Source organism: Rhinoderma darwinii, chromosome 8 (assembly GCF_050947455.1).
Source record: "Rhinoderma darwinii isolate aRhiDar2 chromosome 8, aRhiDar2.hap1, whole genome shotgun sequence".
NCBI classification, from domain to species: domain Eukaryota; kingdom Metazoa; phylum Chordata; class Amphibia; order Anura; family Rhinodermatidae; genus Rhinoderma; species Rhinoderma darwinii.
The window spans coordinates 519,999-535,568 of NC_134694.1; the positions used below are offsets into that span (position 1 = coordinate 519,999).

General features: G+C 44.6%; 1 long non-coding RNA gene across 1 annotated transcript in view; it reads left to right on the forward strand.

The window, feature by feature from the left end:
- The first annotated feature begins 737 nt into the window (after positions 1–737).
- Positions 738–15,570, forward strand: part of LOC142658979 (uncharacterized) — a 112,472-nt gene continuing 97,639 nt past the window's right edge. The window contains exons 1-2 of the long non-coding RNA XR_012850232.1: positions 738–1,028; positions 9,178–9,239. This is a non-coding gene — a long non-coding RNA (uncharacterized LOC142658979). The remainder of the gene's footprint in view (positions 1,029–9,177; positions 9,240–15,570) is intronic.

Below are 15,570 nucleotides of genomic sequence, written 5' to 3' on the forward strand. Positions count from 1 at the left end.
CCTCACCTCACACCGCGTCTCACCCTCACCTCACACCGCGTCTCACCCTCACCTCACACCGCGTCTCACCCTCACCTCACACCGCGTCTCCCTCACCGCCTCACCCTCACCTCACACCGCGCCTCACCCTCACCTCACACCGCGTCTAGCCCTCACCTCACACCGCGTCTCCCCCTCACCTCGCACCGCGTCTCACCCTCACCTCACACCGCGTCTCACCCTCACCTCACACCGAGTCTCACCCTCACACCACACCTCGTCTCATCCTCACCTCACACCGCGTCTCACCCTCACCTCGCGTCTCACCCTCACCTCACACCGCGTCTCCCCCTCGCCTCACACCGCGTCTCACCCTCGCCTCACACCGCGTCTCACCCTCGCCTCACACCGCGTCTCACCCTCGCCTCACACCGCGTCTCACCCTCGCCTCACACCGCGTCTCACCCTCGCCTCACACCGCGTCTCACCCTCGCCTCACACCGCGTCTCACCCGCACCTCACACCGCGTCTCCCCCTCACCTCACACCGCGCCTCCCCCTCACCTCGTCTCACCCTTACTGCGCTACACAAATATTTAGTAAAAAAAATTCCATTTCGTTCCACACAAAAAGTGTCAAAAACTAATAACAGTCCCGTCCGGTGAGGAGATAATTATTACATGGACGCGGGAGAGCCACAAGTCCCAGCATGCCCCGCACACAGGCGGCACGGGGGCTCCGGACACCCCGGCAGGGGGCAGCTGAGGTCACGTGTGTGGAGACTTTACCTCAGTGTGAGGCGCCGTTATCTCCTCCGCTCATTCCTGAGGTGACGAGTCCCGCCCGGCCGCCTCCTCCTCCGGGTGTTCGGGCGTCCGCCCTGTCCTGAGCTGAACCGGGTCTCTGAGTGGACGCAGCTCTATCACCCGCCCGCAGTACCGGCACCCGCCCGGGGAGGAAGACACTCCGCCCGAGAGCAATCACTGCAGCCCCCGCCCCAACTGACACCCGCCGCCCGGGAACCACAGGGAGACACGACGGACACTGCGGGTGTGTGACCGGGAGACGGCGGCCTGACCACTAAGCAAACACCCCAAAATATCATCACCCGTTATATCTCTACATCACCCGTTATATCTCTACATCACCCGTTATATCTCTCCATCACCCGTTATATCTCTACATCACCCGTTATATCTCTACATCACCCGTTATATCTCTACATCACCCGTTATATCTCTACATCACCCGTTATATATCTACATCACCCGTTATATCTACATCACCCGTTATATCTCTACATCACCCGTTATATCTCTACATCACCCGTTATATCTACATCACCCGTTATATCTCTACATCACCCGTTATATCTCTACATCACCCGTTATATCTACATCACCCGTTATATCTCTACATCACCCGTTATATCTACATCACCCGTTATATCTCTACATCACCCGTTATATCTCTACATCACCCGTTATATCTCTACATCACCCGTTATATCTACATCACCCGTTATATCTCTACATCACCCGTTATATCTCTACATCACCCGTTATATCTCTACATCACCCGTTATATCTACATCACCCGTTATATCTACATCACCCGTTATATCTCTACATCACCCGTTATATCTCTACATCACCCGTTATATCTCTACATCACCCGTTATATCTCTACATCTCCCGTTATATCTCTACATCACCCGTTATATCTCTACATCTCCCGTTATATCTCTACATCACCCGTTATATCTCTACATCACCCGTTATATCTCTACATCACCCGTTATATCTCTACATCACCCGTTATATCTCTACATCACCCGTTATATCTCTACATCACCCGTTATATCTCTACATCACCCGTTATATCTACATCACCCGTTATATCTACATCACCCGTTATATCTCTACATCACCCGTTATATCTCTACATCTCCCGTTATATCTCTACATCACCCGTTATATCTCTACATCACCCGTTATATCTCTACATCACCCGTTATATCTCTACATCACCCGTTATATCTCTACATCTCCCGTTATATCTCTACATCACCCGTTATATCTACATCACCCGTTATATCTACATCACCCGTTATATCTCTACATCACCCGTTATATCTCTACATCACCCGTTATATCTCTACATCACCCGTTATATCTCTACATCACCCGTTATATCTCTACATCACCCGTTATATCTCTACATCACCCGTTATATCTCTACATCACCCGTTATATCTCTACATCACCCGTTATATCTCTACATCACCCGTTATATCTCTACATCTCCCGTTATATCTCTACATCACCCGTTATATCTCTACATCACCCGTTATATCTCTACATCTCCCGTTATATCTCTACATCACCCGTTATATCTCTACATCACCCGTTATATCTCTACATCACCCGTTATATCTCTACATCACCCGTTATATCTACATCACCCGTTATATCTACATCACCCGTTATATCTACATCACCCGTTATATCTCTACATCACCCGTTATATCTACATCACCCGTTATATCTACATCACCCGTTATATCTCTACATCACCCGTTATATCTCTACATCTCCCGTTATATCTCTACATCACCCGTTATATCTCTACATCACCCGTTATATCTCTACATCACCCGTTATATCTCTACATCACCCGTTATATCTCTACATCACCCGTTATATCTCTACATCACCCGTTATATCTCTACATCACCCGTTATATCTCTACATCTCCCGTTATATCTCTACATCACCCGTTATATCTCTACATCACCCGTTATATCTCTACATCTCCCGTTATATCTCTACATCACCCGTTATATCTCTACATCACCCGTTATATCTCTACATCACCCGTTATATCTCTACATCACCCGTTATATCTCTACATCTCCCGTTATATCTCTACATCACCCGTTATATCTACATCACCCGTTATATCTACATCACCCGTTATATCTCTACATCACCCGTTATATCTCTACATCACCCGTTATATCTCTACATCACCCGTTATATCTCTACATCACCCGTTATATCTCTACATCACCCGTTATATCTCTACATCACCCGTTATATCTCTACATCACCCGTTATATCTCTACATCACCCGTTATATCTCTACATCACCCGTTATATCTCTACATCTCCCGTTATATCTCTACATCACCCGTTATATCTCTACATCACCCGTTATATCTCTACATCTCCCGTTATATCTCTACATCACCCGTTATATCTCTACATCACCCGTTATATCTCTACATCACCCGTTATATCTCTACATCACCCGTTATATCTCTACATCACCCGTTATATCTCTACATCTCCCGTTATATCTCTACATCACCCGTTATATCTCTACATCACCCGTTATATCTCTACATCACCCGTTATATCTCTACATCTCCCGTTATATCTCTACATCACCCGTTATATCTCTACATCACCCGTTATATCTCTACATCACCCGTTATATCTCTACATCACCCGTTATATCTCTACATCTCCCGTTATATATCTACATCACCCGTTATATCTCTACATCACCCGTTATATCTCTACATCACCCGTTATATCTCTACATCTCCCGTTATATCTCTACATCACCCGTTATATCTCTACATCACCCGTTATATCTCTACATCACCCGTTATATCTCTACATCACCCGTTATATCTCTACATCATCCGTTATATCTACATCACCCGTTATATCTCTACATCACCCGTTATATCTCTACATCACCCGATATATCTACATCACCCGTTATATCTCTACATCACCCGTTATATCTCTACATCACCCGTTATATCTCTACATCATCCGTTATATCTACATCACCCGTTATATCTCTACATCACCCGTTATATCTCTACATCACCCGATATATCTACATCACCCGTTATATCTCTACATCACCCGTTATATCTCTACATCACCCGTTATATCTCTACATCACCCGTTATATCTCTACATCACCCGTTATATCTCTACATCACCCGTTATATCTCTACATCACCCGTTATATCTACATCTCCCGTTATATCTCTACATCACCCGTTATATCTCTACATCACCCGTTATATCTCTACATCACCCGTTATATCTCTACATCACCCGTTATATCTCTACATCTCCCGTTATATCTCTACATCACCCGTTATATCTCTACATCACCCGATATATCTACATCACCCGTTATATCTCTACATCACCCGTTATATCTCTACATCACCCGTTATATCTCTACATCTCCCGTTATATCTCTACATCACCCGTTATATCTCTACATCACCCGTTATATCTCTACATCACCCGTTATATCTCTACATCTCCCGTTATATCTCTACATCACCCGTTATATCTCTACATCACCCGTTATATCTCTACATCACCCGTTATATCTCTACATCTCCCGTTATATCTCTACATCACCCGTTATATCTCTACATCACCCGTTATATCTCTACATCACCCGTTATATCTCTACATCATCCGTTATATCTACATCACCCGTTATATCTCTACATCACCCGTTATATCTCTACATCACCCGTTATATCTACATCACCCGTTATATCTACATCACCCGTTATATCTCTACATCACCCGTTATATCTCTACATCACCCGTTATATCTCTACATCACCCGTTATATCTCTACATCACCCGTTATATCTCTACATCTCCCGTTATATCTCTACATCACCCGTTATATCTCTACATCACCCGATATATCTACATCACCCGTTATATCTCTACATCACCCGTTATATCTCTACATCACCCGTTATATCTCTACATCACCCGTTATATCTCTACATCACCCGTTATATCTCTACATCACCCGTTATATCTCTACATCATCCGTTATATCTCTACATCACCCGTTATATCTACATCACCCGTTATATCTCTACATCACCCGTTATATCTCTACATCACCCGTTATATCTACATCACCCGTTATATCTCTACATCACCCGTTATATCTCTACATCACCCGTTATATCTCTACATCACCCGTTATATCTACATCACCCGTTATATCTCTACATCACCCGTTATATCTCTACATCACCCGTTATATCTCTACATCTCCCGTTATATCTCTACATCACCCGTTATATCTCTACATCACCCGTTATATCTACATCACCCGTTATATCTCTACATCACCCGTTATATCTCTACATCACCCGTTATATCTCTACATCACCCGTTATATCTCTACATCACCCGTTATATCTCTACATCACCCGTTATATCTCTACATCACCCGTTATGTCTCTACATCACCCGTTATATCTCTACATCACCCGTTATATCTCTACATCACCCGTTATATCTCTACCTCACCCGTTATATCTACATCACCCGTTATATCTCTACATCACCCGTTATATCTCTACATCACCCGTTATATCTCTACATCACCCGTTATATCTACATCACCCGTTATATCTCTACATCACCCGTTATATCTCTACATCTCCCGTTATATCTCTACATCACCCGTTATATCTCTACATCACCCGTTATATCTCTACATCACCCGTTATATCTCTACATCACCCGTTATATCTCTACATCTCCCGTTATATCTCTACATCACCCGTTATATCTCTACATCACCCGTTATATCTCTACATCACCCGTTATATCTCTACATCTCCCGTTATATCTCTACATCACCCGTTATATCTCTACATCACCCGATATATCTACATCACCCGTTATATCTCTACATCACCCGTTATATCTCTACATCACCCGTTATATCTCTACATCACCCGTTATATCTCTACATCACCCGTTATATCTCTACATCATCCGTTATATCTACATCACCCGTTATATCTCTACATCACCCGTTATATCTCTACATCACCCGTTATATCTACATCACCCGTTATATCTACATCACCCGTTATATCTCTACATCACCCGTTATATCTCTACATCACCCGTTATATCTCTACATCTCCCGTTATATCTCTACATCACCCGTTATATCTCTACATCACCCGTTATATCTACATCACCCGTTATATCTCTACATCACCCGTTATATCTCTACATCACCCGTTATATCTCTACATCACCCGTTATATCTCTACATCACCCGTTATATCTCTACATCACCCGTTATGTCTCTACATCACCCGTTATATCTCTACATCACCCGTTATATCTCTACATCACCCGTTATATCTCTACCTCACCCGTTATATCTACATCACCCGTTATATCTCTACATCACCCGTTATATCTCTACATCACCCGTTATATCTCTACATCACCCGTTATATCTACATCACCCGTTATATCTCTACATCACCCGTTATATCTCTACATCTCCCGTTATATCTCTACATCACCCGTTATATCTCTACATCACCCGTTATATCTACATCACCCGTTATATCTACATCACCCGTTATATCTCTACATCACCCGTTATATCTCTACATCACCCGTTATATCTACATCACCCGTTATATCTCTACATCACCCGTTATATCTCTACATCACCCGTTATATCTCTACATCACCCGTTATATCTCTACATCACCCGTTATATCTCTACATCACCCGTTATATCTCTACATCACCCGTTATATCTCTACATCACCCGTTATATCTCTACATCTCCCGTTATATCTCTACATCACCCGTTATATCTACATCACCCGTTATATCTACATCACCCGTTATATCTCTACATCACCCGTTATATCTCTACATCACCCGTTATATCTACATCACCCGTTATATCTCTACATCACCCGTTATATCTCTACATCACCCGTTATATCTCTACATCACCCGTTATATCTCTACATCACCCGTTATATCTCTACATCTCCCGTTATATCTCTACATCACCCGTTATATCTCTACATCACCCGTTATATCTCTACATCACCCGTTATATCTACATCACCCGTTATATCTCTACATCACCCGTTATGTCTCTACATCACCCGTTATATCTACATCACCCGTTATATCTCTACATCTCCCGTTATATCTCTACATCACCCGTTATATCTCTACATCACCCGTTATATCTACATCACCCGTTATATCTACATCACCCGTTATATCTACATCACCCGTTATATCTACATCACCCGTTATATCTCTACATCACCCGTTATGTCTCTACATCACCCGTTATATCTACATCACCCGTTATATCTACATCACCCGTTATATCTCTACATCACCCGTTATATCTCTACATCTCCCGTTATATCTCTACATCACCCGTTATATCTCTACATCACCCGTTATATCTCTACATCACCCGTTATATCTCTACATCTCCCGTTATATCTCTACATCACCCGTTATATCTACATCACCCGTTATATCTACATCACCCGTTATATCTCTACATCACCCGTTATATCTCTACATCACCCGTTATATCTCTACATCACCCGTTATATCTCTACATCACCCGTTATATCTCTACATCACCCGTTATATCTCTACATCACCCGTTATATCTCTACATCTCCCGTTATATCTCTACATCACCCGTTATATCTCTACATCACCCGTTATATCTCTACATCTCCCGTTATATCTCTACATCACCCGTTATATCTCTACATCACCCGTTATATCTCTACATCACCCGTTATATCTCTACATCACCCGTTATATCTCTACATCACCCGTTATAGCTCTACATCTCCCGTTATATCTCTACATCACCCGTTATATCTCTACATCACCCGTTATATCTCTACATCACCCGTTATATCTCTACATCTCCCGTTATATCTCTACATCACCCGTTATATCTCTACATCACCCGTTATATCTCTACATCACCCGTTATATCTCTACATCACCCGTTATATCTCTACATCACCCGTTATATCTCTACATCACCCGTTATATCTACATCACCCGTTATATCTCTACATCACCCGTTATATCTCTACATCACCCGATATATCTACATCACCCGTTATATCTCTACATCACCCGTTATATCTCTACATCACCCGTTATATCTCTACATCACCCGTTATATCTCTACATCACCCGTTATATCTCTACATCACCCGTTATGTCTACATCACCCGTTATATCTCTACATCTCCCGTTATATCTCTACATCACCCGTTATATCTCTACATCACCCGTTATATCTCTACATCACCCGTTATATCTCTACATCACCCGTTATATCTACATCACCCGTTATATCTACATCACCCGTTATATCTCTACATCACCCGTTATATCTCTACATCACCCGTTATATCTACATCACCCGTTATATCTACATCACCCGTTATATCTACATCACCCGTTATATCTCTACATCACCCGTTATGTCTCTACATCACCCGTTATATCTCTACATCACCCGTTATATCTACATCACCCGTTATATCTCTACATCACCCGTTATGTCTCTACATCACCCGTTATATCTCTACATCACCCGTTATATCTACATCACCCGTTATATCTCTACATCACCCGTTATATCTCTACATCACCCGTTATATCTACATCACCCGTTATATCTACATCACCCGTTATATCTACATCACCCGTTATATCTCTACATCACCCGTTATGTCTCTACATCACCCGTTATATCTCTACATCACCCGTTATATCTACATCACCCGTTATATCTCTACATCACCCGTTATATCTCTACATCACCCGTTATATCTCTACATCACCCGATATATCTACATCACCCGTTATATCTCTACATCACCCGTTATATCTACATCACCCGTTATATCTCTACATCACCCGTTATATCTACATCACCCGTTATATCTACATCACCCGTTATATCTACATCACCCGTTATATCTCTACATCACCCGTTATGTCTCTACATCACCCGTTATATCTCTACATCACCCGTTATATCTACATCACCCGTTATATCTCTACATCACCCGTTATATCTCTACATCACCCGTTATATCTACATCACCCGTTATATCTACATCACCCACATCTCAGCAGACTGTATCACACATGATGGGATTAGATACACGGCTCAGCAGACAGTATCACACGAGAGGATTAGATACACATGCAGCGTCGTCGGATGATGGGGATGTAGTACAATGCTGCATTTGCTGTGAGACCTGTCAGAACATTTGTTTTTTCTTGTCTAGAGTCCTGTGAACAGAGATGTGAAGATGAGGAGGAGGAGGAGGAGGGCCGGGAACAGTAACTGGTTAGTGACATATATCTATATATGTAATACACACATATTACAGGTAGAGGGAGTTGTGGGACATTGCAGGTACTGGGATGTGAACATGCTCAGAGCTGTCGTATATGAATGTTCTCACATACCAGTGATGTCATATACAGCTAAGTCAGTGATGTCATAACACAGAGATTATGGAATGTCAAAACACTCAACTTTATGTAACTGTCGTTTCACTCAGATGAGATGGTGATATAGTGATGTCATAGCATATAGCTGATATGTCATAACCCAGAACTTATATAATGATGACATAACAGGTGCTTGATGACGTAATGATGTCATAATAGTGAGCTGATGTGATAACACTGAGCTAATGTACTGATGTCATAACTGGGAGCTGATATAGTGATGTCATAACTGGGAGCTGATATAGTGATGTCATAACTGGGAGCTGATATAGTGAAGTCATAACTGGGAGCTGATATAGTGATGTCATATCTGGGAGCTGATATAGTGAAGTCATAACTGGGAGCTGATATAGTGATGTCATAACTGGGAGCTGATATAGTGAAGTCATAACTGGGAGCTGATATAGTGATGTCATAACTGGGAGCTGATATAGTGATGTCATAACTGGGAGCTGATATAGTGAAGTCATAACTGGGAGCTGATATAGTGATGTCATAACTGGGAGCTGATATAGTGAAGTCATAACTGGGAGCTGATATAGTGATGTCATATCTGGGAGCTGATATAGTGATGTCATATCTGGGAGCTGATATAGTGATGTCATAACTGGGAGCTGATATAGTGATGTCATAACTGGGAGCTGATATAGTGATGTCATAACTGGGAGCTGATATAGTGAAGTCATAACTGGGAGCTGATATAGTGATGTCATATCTGGGAGCTGATATAGTGAAGTCATAACTGGGAGCTGATATAGTGATGTCATAACTGGGAGCTGATATAGTGATGTCATAACTGGGAGCTGATATAGTGATGTCATAACTGGGAGCTGATATAGTGAAGTCATAACTGGGAGCTGATATAGTGATGTCATATCTGGGAGCTGATATAGTGAAGTCATAACTGGGAGCTGATATAGTGATGTCATAACTGGGAGCTGATATAGTGATGTCATATCTGGGAGCTGATATAGTGAAGTCATAACTGGGAGCTGATATAGTGATGTCATAACTGGGAGCTGATATAGTGATGTCATAACTGGGAGCTGATATAGTGAAGTCATAACTGGGAGCTGATATAGTGAAGTCATATCTGGGAGCTGATATAGTGATGTCATAACTGGGAGCTGATATAGTGAAGTCATAACTGGGAGCTGATATAGTGAAGTCATATCTGGGAGCTGATATAGTGATGTCATAACTGGTCGCAGTTGAGATGTGGGAGGATTTTGTGTTGTGTTTTCTTTGCAGGGCTGTCGCCTTTTCTCTCACGTGTTTTTTTGGGGGGTGACGTCAGCTTTACTTGTTTATTGGCTGTTTTTACGTCATGTGGACAGAGTGGTCTCCACATTCTAACATATAGCAGCACATTTACAAACTCTGGCGCCGAGAAACGTAACTCTGGCGCTGTGAAAAAGTCATCACTGAAGTACACCAGGCCACCAACTAACGTCACCAACTAACCATGATGTGGCAACACTCTAACCCACCCAGAATTATGTTCTCTACTGCCATCGTCTGGTCACTGTGGTACTGCACGTATTGTAGTGTCCAGCTGTCTGAGGGTCGTGATCAGCATCAGGTAATGTCACTTAATATCACCTGCCGTATACAGATCATACACCTGATGTCACATCCTATCACCTGCCGTATACAGATCATACACCTGATGTCACATCCCATCACCTGCCGTATACAGATCATACACCTGATGTCACACCCCATCACCTGCCGTATACAGATCATACACCTGATGTCACACCTCGTCACCTGCCGTATACAGATCATACACCTGATGTCACATCCTATCACCTGCCGTATACAGATCATACACCTGATGTCACACCCCATCACCTGCCGTATACAGATCATACACCTGATGTCACACCCCATCACCTGCCGTATACAGATCATACACCTGATGTCACACCCCATCACCTGCCGTATACAGATCATACACCTGATGTCACATCCTGTCACCTGCCGTATACAGATCATACACCTGATATCACACCCCATCACCTGCCGTATACAGATCATACACCTGATGTCACACCCCGTCACCTGCCGTATACAGATCATACACCTGATGTCACATCCTGTCACCTGCCGTATACAGATCATACACCTGATGTCACATCCTGTCACCTGCCGTATACAGATCATACACCTGATGTCACATCCTGTCACCTGCCGTATACAGATCATACACCTGATGTCACACCCCGTCACCTGCTGTATACAGATCATACACCTGATGTCACATCCTGTCACCTGCCGTATACAGATCATACACCTGATGTCACACCCCGTCACCTGCCGTATACAGATCATACACCTGATGTCACATCCTGTCACCTGCCGTATACAGATCATACACCTGATGTCACACCCCATCACCTGCCGTATACAGATCATACACCTGATGTCACACCCCATCACCTGCCGTATACAGATCATACACCTGATGTCACACCTCGTCACCTGCCGTATACAGATCATACACCTGATGTCACACCCCATCACCTGCCATATACAGATCATACACCTGATGTCACACCCCATCACCTGCCGTATACAGATCATACACCTGATGTCACACCCCGTCACCTGCCGTATACAGATCATACACCTGATGTCACATCCCATCACCTGCCGTATACAGATCATACACCTGATGTCACACCCCATCACCTGCCGTATACAGATCATACACCTGATGTCACACCCCGTCACCTGCCGTATACAGATCATACACCTGATGTCACACCCCATCACCTGCCGTATACAGATCATACACCTGATGTGACACCTCGTCACCTGCCGTATACAGATCATACACCTGATGTCACACCCCGTCACCTGCCGTATACAGATCATACACCTGATGTCACACCCCGTCACCTGCCGTATACAGATCATACACCTGATGTCACATCCCATCACCTGCCGTATACAGATCATACACCTGATGTCACATCCTATCACCTGCCGTATACAGATCATACACCTGATGTCACATCCTATCACCTGCCGTATACAGATCATACACCTGATGTCACACCCCATCACCTGCCGTATACAGATCATACACCTGATGTCACATCCCATCACCTGCCGTATACAGATCATACACCTGATGTCACACCCCATCACCTGCCGTATACAGATCATACACCTGATGTCACATCCCATCACCTGCCGTATACAGATCATACACCTGATGTCACACCCCATCACCTGCCGTATACAGATCATACACCTGATGTCACATCCCATCACCTGCCGTATACAGATCATACACCTGATGTCACACCCCATCACCTGCCGTATACAGATCATACACCTGATGTCACACCCCATCACCTGCCGTATACAGATCATACACCTGATGTCACACCCCATCACCTGCCGTATACAGATCATACACCTGATGTCACATCCTATCACCTGCCGTATACAGATCATACACCTGATGTCACACCATCACCTGCCGTATACAGATCATACACCTGATGTCACACCCCGTCACCTGCCGTATACAGATCATACACCTGATGTCACACCCCATCACCTGCCGTATACAGATCATACACCTGATGTCACATCCCATCACCTGCCGTATACAGATCATACACCTGATGTCACACCCCGTCACCTGCCGTATACAGATCATACACCTGATGTCACATCCTATCACCTGCCGTATACAGATCATACACCTGATGTCACACCCCGTCACCTGCCGTATACAGATCATACACCTGATGTCACACCCCATCACCTGCCGTATACAGATCATACACCTGATGTCACACCCCGTCACCTGCCGTATACAGATCATACACCTGATGTCACACCCCATCACCTGCCGTATACAGATCATACACCTGATGTCACATCCTGTCACCTGCCGTATACAGATCATACACCTGATGTCACACCCCGTCACCTGCCGTATACAGATCATACACCTGATGTCACACCCCGTCACCTGCCGTATACAGATCATACACCTGATGTCACATCCCATCACCTGCCGTATACAGATCATACACCTGATGTCACACCCCATCACCTGCCGTATACAGATCATACACCTGATGTCACACCCCGTCACCTGCCGTATACAGATCATACACCTGATGTCACACCCCATCACCTGCCGTATACAGATCATACACCTGATGTGACACCTCGTCACCTGCCGTATACAGATCATACACCTGATGTCACACCCCGTCACCTGCCGTATACAGATCATACACCTGATGTCACACCCCGTCACCTGCCGTATACAGATCATACACCTGATGTCACATCCCATCACCTGCCGTATACAGATCATACACCTGATGTCACATCCTATCACCTGCCGTATACAGATCATACACCTGATGTCACATCCTATCACCTGCCGTATACAGATCATACACCTGATGTCACACCCCATCACCTGCCGTATACAGATCATACACCTGATGTCACATCCCATCACCTGCCGTATACAGATCATACACCTGATGTCACACCCCATCACCTGCCGTATACAGATCATACACCTGATGTCACATCCCATCACCTGCCGTATACAGATCATACACCTGATGTCACACCCCATCACCTGCCGTATACAGATCATACACCTGATGTCACATCCCATCACCTGCCGTATACAGATCATACACCTGATGTCACACCCCATCACCTGCCGTATACAGATCATACACCTGATGTCACACCCCATCACCTGCCGTATACAGATCATACACCTGATGTCACATCCTATCACCTGCCGTATACAGATCATACACCTGATGTCACACCATCACCTGCCGTATACAGATCATACACCTGATGTCACACCCCGTCACCTGCCGTATACAGATCATACACCTGATGTCACACCCCGTCACCTGCCGTATACAGATCATACACCTGATGTCACACCCCATCACCTGCCGTATACAGATCATACACCTGATGTCACATCCCATCACCTGCCGTATACAGATCATACACCTGATGTCACACCCCGTCACCTGCCGTATACAGATCATACACCTGATGTCACATCCTATCACCTGCCGTATACAGATCATACACCTGATGTCACACCCCGTCACCTGCCGTATACAGATCATACACCTGATGTCACACCCCATCACCTGCCGTATACAGATCATACACCTGATGTCACACCCCGTCACCTGCCGTATACAGATCATACACCTGATGTCACATCCTATCACCTGCCGTATACAGATCATACACCTGATGTCACACCCCATCACCTGCCGTATACAGATCATACACCTGATGTCACACCCCATCACCTGCCGTATACAGATCATACACCTGATGTCACACCCCGTCACCTGCCGTATACAGATCATACACCTGATGTCACACCATCACCTGCCGTATACAGATCATACACCTGATGTCACATCCTGTCACCTGCCGTATACAGATCATACACCTGATGTCACACCCCGTCACCTGCCGTATACAGATCATACACCTGATGTCACACCCCGTCACCTGCCGTATACAGATCATACACCTGATGTCACATCCTATCACCTGCCGTATACAGATCATACACCTGATGTCACACCCCGTCACCTGCCGTATACAGATCATACACCTGATGTCACACCCCATCACCTGCCGTATACAGATCATACACCTGATGTCACACCCCATCACCTGCCGTATACAGATCATACACCTGATGTCACATCCTGTCACCTGCCGTATACAGATCATACACCTGATGTCACACCCCGTCACCTGCCGTATACAGATCATACACCTGATGTCACATCCCATCACCTGCCGTATACAGATCATACACCTGATGTCACACCCCGTCACCTGCCGTATACAGATCATACACCTGATGTCACACCCCATCACCTGCCGTATACAGATCATACACCTGATGTCACACCCCGTCACCTGCCGTATACAGATCATACACCTGATGTCACACCCCGTCACCTGCCGTATACAGATCATACACCTGATGTCACATCCCATCACCTGCCGTATACAGATCATACACCTGATGTCACACCTCGTCACCTGCCGTATACAGATCATACACCTGATGTCACACCCCATCACCTGCCGTATACAGATCATACACCTGATGTCAC